An 8,869-nucleotide genomic window follows, 5' to 3' on the forward strand; every position below is an offset into this window, starting at 1 on the left:
TCTTCTATTTGGCATAAACAGTGCCATCAATGATGTAATTAATCGTATCGGTACTGCAAGTGCCAATATGTATAAAAATATGTACGCTCCTATAGAATTCTAAATCATACAACAATACTAATATGATAAGTGATGGGTAATAGTTTTTATTATATTTGTTTTCCTAGAAATCACATTTTATATCAATACGATCATTAATTTGTTACATTGTTATTTTGATACCTATCTGAACATTCTTATACAGAGTGGTTCTTTTAATAGTAAACACTCATTAAATATTTCGAAAAGTGGTAGGTATAGCTTATGAAAACATTGTTTTCATATAATTTAAAGTCATTACAAAAAGAGCATATTTGAAAAATAAGTTTTATTTTATTCCATTTTTGGTTAATGTATTGTTTACGAGTTTTTTTTTACTTACCTACCTTTTTAAAATTCAAAAGAGAATATTTTTCTGAATATTTTGATTCATTAATGTTCAATTTCAAACGTATAAGTAGCTATTTAAAAATCAGATGAGCAAAGGGACATTTTCATCATTGATATTTGATGTACAAAGTACATACTACTCTGCTCATTATTTGATTCGTAATGGATGAGCTAAATTTTTAATACTTAAAACAATATTATGTTGCCATTCAAAGAAGTAGAAAACTTCAGAAAAATATAACGATAAGAAATAGAAAAATGTATATATTTTTTTCAGATAACTTGTTAAGTAAGTGTATACAATAATAATTGTTTAAAAGTTTAAACTTTTCAATATAATTAGACATTATAGTTATTACCAACTGATAAAACAATCATCTAATAAATTATTATAATTATATTAAACTATTATAAGACTAATGCCATACCTAGCTATTACCTATTAAAAAAAAATTCTAGTCTTATATTGTTATTTTTTTATGATTGCTACTATATTTCGATGCATTTTATATTTTGACTATATAAAAGTTTAACGTTGTCAAATATATTCGTGGATATGATCATCTGTGGATGATATTATAATACAAGATAGATTATTGTTTATAAGCTCAAAAACAGAAGTTTTGATTTAATTTCATAATAAACGTTATAATAAAAATGTCATAATGGTATTTATCAAAATAATATATTCAACTGTCAATATTTTTAATGTTTAAATTTTAAAATATTTTAAAATTATAACTTTTAGTAGGTACTCCACGAAACCGCTCCCAAAAACGACGATGTCTCAAATATGCCACCGGGGTAAGGACACCCGCCACTCCGTCCACATTCAAGCTACTATATTAAACATAATGGGCACACTTTTTAGGTTCTCTTCACACAATTTGTTCGTCTCTTTTAGCTGAGTGGATTTCTATTACTGCCGACTTGTCAGCGTTCGTCAGATGGTTTACACACGATAACGTACAAAATAGTCTTTGGAGTGCAGCGGCTGCAGCAGGCGTGATCGTGTTCGATGATTCTTCGCGGCATTGAATCTTCTACCTAATGATAATTATTACGATAGCAAGTGTGTTGACGACGAATCGTGTTCGGGCGGTCTTACGGAAAACGAGCACGTCACGAATTTACAATAAACGTACCCGGACGACGACTTATACGCGAACACAATATTTCGCGTACGTGCTGCTTTAATAATAATATAATAAGAATTTATAATGAATATTCTCATTAAAAATGTTACAGGTGCGATGCGGCGGCAAATCGCTCCCACGGCGACAAATCAAACGAAACGATTGCAATCCGACCGATGGTCAACAACGAGAATAATAACAATGATGATATTGTTATTATTATTATTATATTGTCTGCTCCACCACGCAGTCGGGACTTACCATGTCCGGGGCCGTCGCTGTAAGGTACAATAATATAACGAATGCGTCGTATACATCACATTATATTATATAGTAAAACTGCAGTTGGGAAAAATTCTGCAAAATTTATCGCGCCTATTATTGTTGCCAGTCAGAAACACTGATAAATATATCGTGGAAACAAATGGCGGCCGAAAGTTACATTATGGTGCTGCATGTCGTCGAAGTGCGTCACGGATAGCGGTGATCGATGATTTCGCCGGTAAACGAATATCGGGGAAACATAAAAAAATCGATCGACTATGCTGGAATAATTGTATGATATGTGGTTAATTAATTTTTAGTTTCGCCGCTGATGTGAAAGTAGTATAGTTATTATTATTTATTTCGTTGTACATATTTTATTTATTTAAGGAGACTGCAGTGGCCATTGGATTACCAGCTTGATTAAAACGAAATAAAAAACAGTACAAAATTATTTCAGTAAAATGTGGTACAGTTAAGTCTTGAATAACTTTGAGTGGGTTGGATATTCTCATGAATAGTATTAATGACTCGATACACTTAGGTTAAAGGAATCTGACGGGATGTTGAAAATCTTGACTTTCCGCCTATCCTTATCATAGAACGAGTGACATTCAGTTGAAATATGTATAACTATAAAATATGGTTAAACCGAAACTGACGCAGTTCTGGAAGTTGGAACTCATCCATTTTCATAAAGTAGATTATTGATCTTATACATTTTAAAGTCGTGACTATATCAAATACTTGCTATTTAAACAAAAGCCAAACCATTGCAATTGTTTGCAGTCGAGTGCGGCTTTTGGAAATTACAAACGGTTTTTTTCTTGTGCTGATCCAAAGGCAAACTATATTATATAACCCACGCTGCTGAGGCAGTTTATTAATGTATGATAGAGCAAATAAATCATATTATGACAATAATATTGTTTGAAACGTTTGAACCCGCGGAGACGGTTTAGGTAGGTATAGGTACATAACTTATCATAATACATATATTAATTACCCGCGGTCCATTATAATTTTAAAACATTGGATCGTATAATATATCGATTAATGATTCGAAAAATGTTAGGTTTTTATGCCATATATTATATATTATTTTATTGGACGTCGATAAAATCAATTTTTACGACGTTTACCGCAGTATAATAATAAAATATATACTTCCAAGTTGCACAAAAACAAAATTCATGTTTTAGATTTTGTTAACCCTTTTTTTTATAAAATTGAAATTATATAATATAACCACATATAAAATATGCTGACAATAGGTGATTTCATCATTATTATAATAGAGATAGGAAATATTAAATTAGAAATACATTATATTATGTGAAATTATTTGTAATGGTTGTAAACGGGAAGGTCAATTTTGGTGGAATATTGGAACAATCATTTTATTTAGATACCTCTAATTTGGAAATTATACATATACGAATAAAATATATTCTCCTTGTTTATATTATTATCATCAGAAAATGTATATATTAGGTAAAATATATTATATTATACCCAATCATGAAAAATTTGGCCTCTAAGTATAATATACATTATACATTAAAAATGTATAATGTATATGTTATGCGTCATTATATAGGTAATAAACAACTACTCCATGTAGAAGACAAAGGCGCGATTCAGGCAAAACAAATTTTCATAAAATATTGGTTAACGAGCCACTGCCGGAAATTTTAATGATATATATATTATTTTATGCGCATATCTGCACAGAAAATCCCACACGTCGGTAAATAATGGAAAAAAAATTATACGATTTGACATTTTTTTGCAATAGTTGGAATCTATTGTTGTGTTTTTAAATAGGTATTAAGTTTATGGTTATAGTGTATTTTTCATCATTCGAGTCTTGTGTATAGTATATACTACGCATGCAATTGCGAAACTAATTAAATATCTTATTCGAAATAATTTATCGAAAAGATATGTAAATGAAATTTCTCTATTTTTATACAGACATTTTTTTAATGCGATAAGAATGAAATAACCACATTAGAATAACCAACATTTACCACATAAATTACGTGTGGTACTGTGGATATGTTCACTGCAATTCGCAATTTTATTTAGTATAATATATTTTACATAATATTTTTATAGTTAACATTTTTTCTCTTTATTTTGACGAATGTTTTTCGATAATAATTGTCGTATATAAATATATCATAATAATTCAAGTATGTTCTTGTACTATGATAAGTCACTGGTTAAATTTAATTCGTTTACGCTATTCTGCGAGTACATTTATTATTTTGATGTTCATGAACAGAAATTTCCAAATTACTCAAAATTTTTCAAAATTAGGTAGGTATTCAAAAAAAATTTAATACTTCATAAATACAAACCACACAGTGCATTATTGCATTATACATTTTAGGTATTTTATTCTTCCCAAGTTTATTGTATCGATAATGTTATGTTTGGGTTTCATTTTTAAATTATTAAATCTTGAAAATATCTCTTAGAAATTTTTTGAAATTTAAATTCCTGAAATTGGACTAATACGCAACATTGTAATAATATTATGTATACCGGGTCATATGCCCATATGCGATATCAATCATCTATTATAATCATCGACAGGTTTCGAAACATATAAAATGTGATTTTGATTGAAAACAACTATGCTGTGAGCCACTGCGAGTACTCGCTTTAATTACATCGTAATCGTATAACTGGTCTTATATCCTATCGGTCGCATATCTTAGTGGGCAGGTAGTCCATATTTTATTTATTTATTTATTTATACCCAACCTAATCTACAACCTACCAACGTAGTTAGTTAGGTACATAATATTTTATGACGCGATACTGAACGAACAATTTGTTAATATTTTATTATTGCGATTGAATGAAAACAACAACGACATTGTATATATATATTTATAATATATAAAACCAATAATCATAATTCAATTATAACGATTTGCTGTAAGATTGTTCAACTATTACGCTCAAACTGTAAATGGTAGTACGAAATTAAATTATTGGCTATATATAAGTATAGGTACATAATGTTGAAGTAGTTTGCTACCTCGTGTCTCTGGCTCTACGTACTTATTGTTCAACTGGCGTTTATAATGTATAAGTCATGCACTGTGATCGCATATTTTTGAGACATGACCTGCACTTCAGTTGTAAGTTGTAGTTGTTCTTTGTGTACAGTCGGGTTATTGTGAGTTTTTATTGTTTGAGGAGAGAGGAGGGTGGAAGAGATCAGCCTCGCTAGCTGGCATATATCGTTCGGTGCACTGGAGCAGAGTTATTCGAAATATAATTTTTTCGTAAGAATACATTGGCGGAAGGCTATTAAACAATAGACAGTTATTACGGCAGTTATACCTACCAGTAAAAATTAAAATTATTGTCCTCTACTTACACTAATATAATAGTGACATGGTCGTGTACGGTGTATATAAAGAACTTTGTCTGTTATTAGTTATTACCATAGTGTGGCGACAATCGGCACTAAAGCTATTATAACTAAACACTGCAGAGTATTCCGTTATTGTGGAACTCGTTTACGATTTATTGATTGATTTATATAATATTTTGCTTATCATTTTTTGTGTATCCTTATATTATAGTTGTATATTTATGAAGTGTCGTATTTAGGGGGGGGGGATGTTTTGAGGATCTGAAGCACCCACCGTTCCGCGCATATCGAACTTTTTTTTAAATTATAAATTACTTAGATTTCAGGTATCACGTAGAATTAAACGTATTAATTGTAAACTACCCCCAAAAAAGAGGTTAAATTTGTTTTTACCCGGAAGTTGTGTTGTTCGTGATTACCTATAATGAGCTTTATTATCAACATAGCGCCCTCCATATGAAAGATCTGCCATTGTATTTAATATGTGATCTTATACGCTATATTGTGCCGGTAGACTGAACTCACCTATATCGTTGTATTTATAGTGTTTTTCCACCAACGGAAATACGACACGACATTATGATAATAAAATAAATCAAATAGTAGTAGTGCGCAATACTAAAATTATATACATCATACACTATACAGCTGCAGCAGCGTTGGTGATCGAACAAAGACGTTGAGATAGGCACCAATGCCTAAACCACGTCTATACAACACCTAAAATAGATTTATTTTTTTCTTGACGCGTGTTTGTCGAATACGCTATAACGAATGCCAAATACAGTTGGGAGAAAAGCGCGATTGACACGTTTGCTCGATCGATATATTATAACAATAATATTATACGCTATATAGCTACATAATAATATTATAATAAAAAGGCTCGCGAGCGCGTAACAATAATGATAATAACACGTCTGCATATTATATTTTAGGTACCTATATATACTATATTATAATATACGAACGGAGGTACCTACCTATATACGTACATTACCACTACAACAGGTATATTATATAGGTATACGTTATTATTATAAGTACTGGAGAAACGCCGATCATATAGACAATCCGCTAATAGGCCGCTGTATATAATTACTGTCCTTCACCCTGAGATGACTTGCCGTTCCGACGACGCGATAAAAATCAATCAATCGGTGTAGCGGCGGCGGAGGACTATAGGTTACACACATCGTCGCCGCCGCCGTCGTGCTCACAAACATTGTTGAAATCTCTCGTGTCGGTCATCGCGCGCGGCTTCCCGTTTTGCCTAATACGATCGGCCGGTAAATCATTTATGTTATATTATTACATTATAATAATAATATAATAATATACATCGTTATGCGCTTATATATATATATACACCTATTATACTTGTACGGCCCGAGTCCATTTATTATCAAAAGCGCGTATGAATACCATGAATCATCAGCTGTCCGTTGTCGGACAATAATACAAAATAGTAATAATAATTATACGGATAAATAATGTGTTGCGTGCGCGTATACATAATATTATAATATTATTATACATATTTTATTATACCTGATGAGTATAATATGACGATATTGGCCACCGCAGTTCCCGAACACGGTCGCTTCGTCATACACACAATATAATTATAGTTACCTAAAGATCCTTCGCCTTGCCCGCCCGGTATATTATTATGTACGTGTGTTTAGGGATATAATATATAATAATATTAATATTATGATGCATTATTAGTATATAGGTATTTAAATGATTACGGAAAACAAGGGAATGCCATGGTTCATGAACTCTATCAAAAATAAACATTTTTAATACTTCGGTGTTCATTGATAAAAATTTGTTTTTAATTATAATCATTTTAACAAACAAATTTACTAGGTAGTTGAAGTTTACACCAAATTAGTACGTAATTAAAAGAGCTCCATATATTTGATACCCGAATATTTCATATAAATTAATCGACGCAGTGATATTATGATTTATATTTTGAAACTATAACTAGTTTACAACAATATTACCTATTTATGAGAACATGCATTTAACCGAGTTGAATACATTTTCTTTTCACGTGATATTCGAATGAACGCATTTTCCGGAAAACTATATGTCTATATTGATTGATATATTAGTATATTATTTCGATAACACCTGTGTTAGGGTCCGGGGTTGAATTATTTTATTTCTTCTGCAACTGGCAGGAATCAGAGTAAGATGCGTGTATCACGGTCGGTAAGTATAAGTTATACCATGGTATTCAGAGATTGTTTTATATAAACAAAAAAATTCGCTTTTCGTGAGCCAAAACTAAATTTACATGTCACTCTATACCAACCTATATGGGGTTGAACGAATAAGCTTAAATACCATCTGCAGAGTCTCAACTGACTCTCAAGGAATCTTTTGATATAACCATTGATTATAATTTATAAATAATAATATTTATAATCAATAATATAATTTTTGTTAATATCGGTCCAGGATAGTTTCTGACTTCTGAGATTTGCGCTTTCTAACATAAAAACTCATCAGCTTTATAATATTAGCATAGGTTGTATTTGTAGATACAATGGTACCTGTATTCAATAAAGATGTGTATTGACACAACTAGAAAATATTTTGAAGGAATTTAAAGATATTAAATCTATGACTTCTGGTTTTTATCGTTTGACATAATCAATGTCATAAATAATTAATTCCGATAGGTTAGTATCTCGTAAGTGTAATACACTTTATATATGATTAATATTAAGGACTTAGTGGGTATAGTTTATTTTTAATCTATACATTGGTAATATTAAAAAAAAATATTTTATGTAAGTAATCTCCCTCAGATTGTAAAATTGTACGTATTATGTTATTTTGTTTTTTCAAATATTACAAAAATTAGCTGAAATAGTTAACGTTAAAATAATCACCTGTTTACTATAGCTGTATACAGCGTGGATATTATGAACGTGGGCGACTTAAACGGCAAACGAACAGCGAACGGCTGTTTACTTTTCTTTCCCAACCAAATATAATAATATACACTCCAAGTAATAATAATAATAATAAATAATATATTATGAGAATATGACGTGTTTACCCGTTGAAACGCGGTTATCCGACCAATACAATGATACGCCCTTCTAGTTTTATAGCTCCAGACAACGCGAAACTATTTCATTTTCACATAAAGTTTACGATCGTTTGCGAGAAATCCCCGTACAACCACCTAATAATAATAATAATAATAATATCTTCTGTTGTATACCTATTATATGCAAAAAAACATATATCGTCGTTGCACGCGCGTGGGCACCGGATAGTAAAAATCTCTGCGGGACCGACCGATATGACCATTATGCTATATAGGCAATAGTAATTGTTCTGTGACATTTGTCAGACGACGAAATTATGTTCACCGGACCCGGGGGTCAGTCGGAACGAATTACATGTTTTATTTACAATAATATATAACAGTTTTAAGTATATATATTTTATAATATATGCAAAATATTATATGGTATCTATTGTGATGCTGGTGTGATGTTGGCGTGGGATTTTATACCGTTGGCGATGATGACTTGTGAGGTATAGAACATAAACAACTTTAATCCCATCTTATGACTACGGTTAGAAAAAGTTTTTAAACGTAAGACGAAAT

Source organism: Metopolophium dirhodum, chromosome 7, assembly GCF_019925205.1.
Source record: "Metopolophium dirhodum isolate CAU chromosome 7, ASM1992520v1, whole genome shotgun sequence".
Classification (NCBI taxonomy): domain Eukaryota; kingdom Metazoa; phylum Arthropoda; class Insecta; order Hemiptera; family Aphididae; genus Metopolophium; species Metopolophium dirhodum.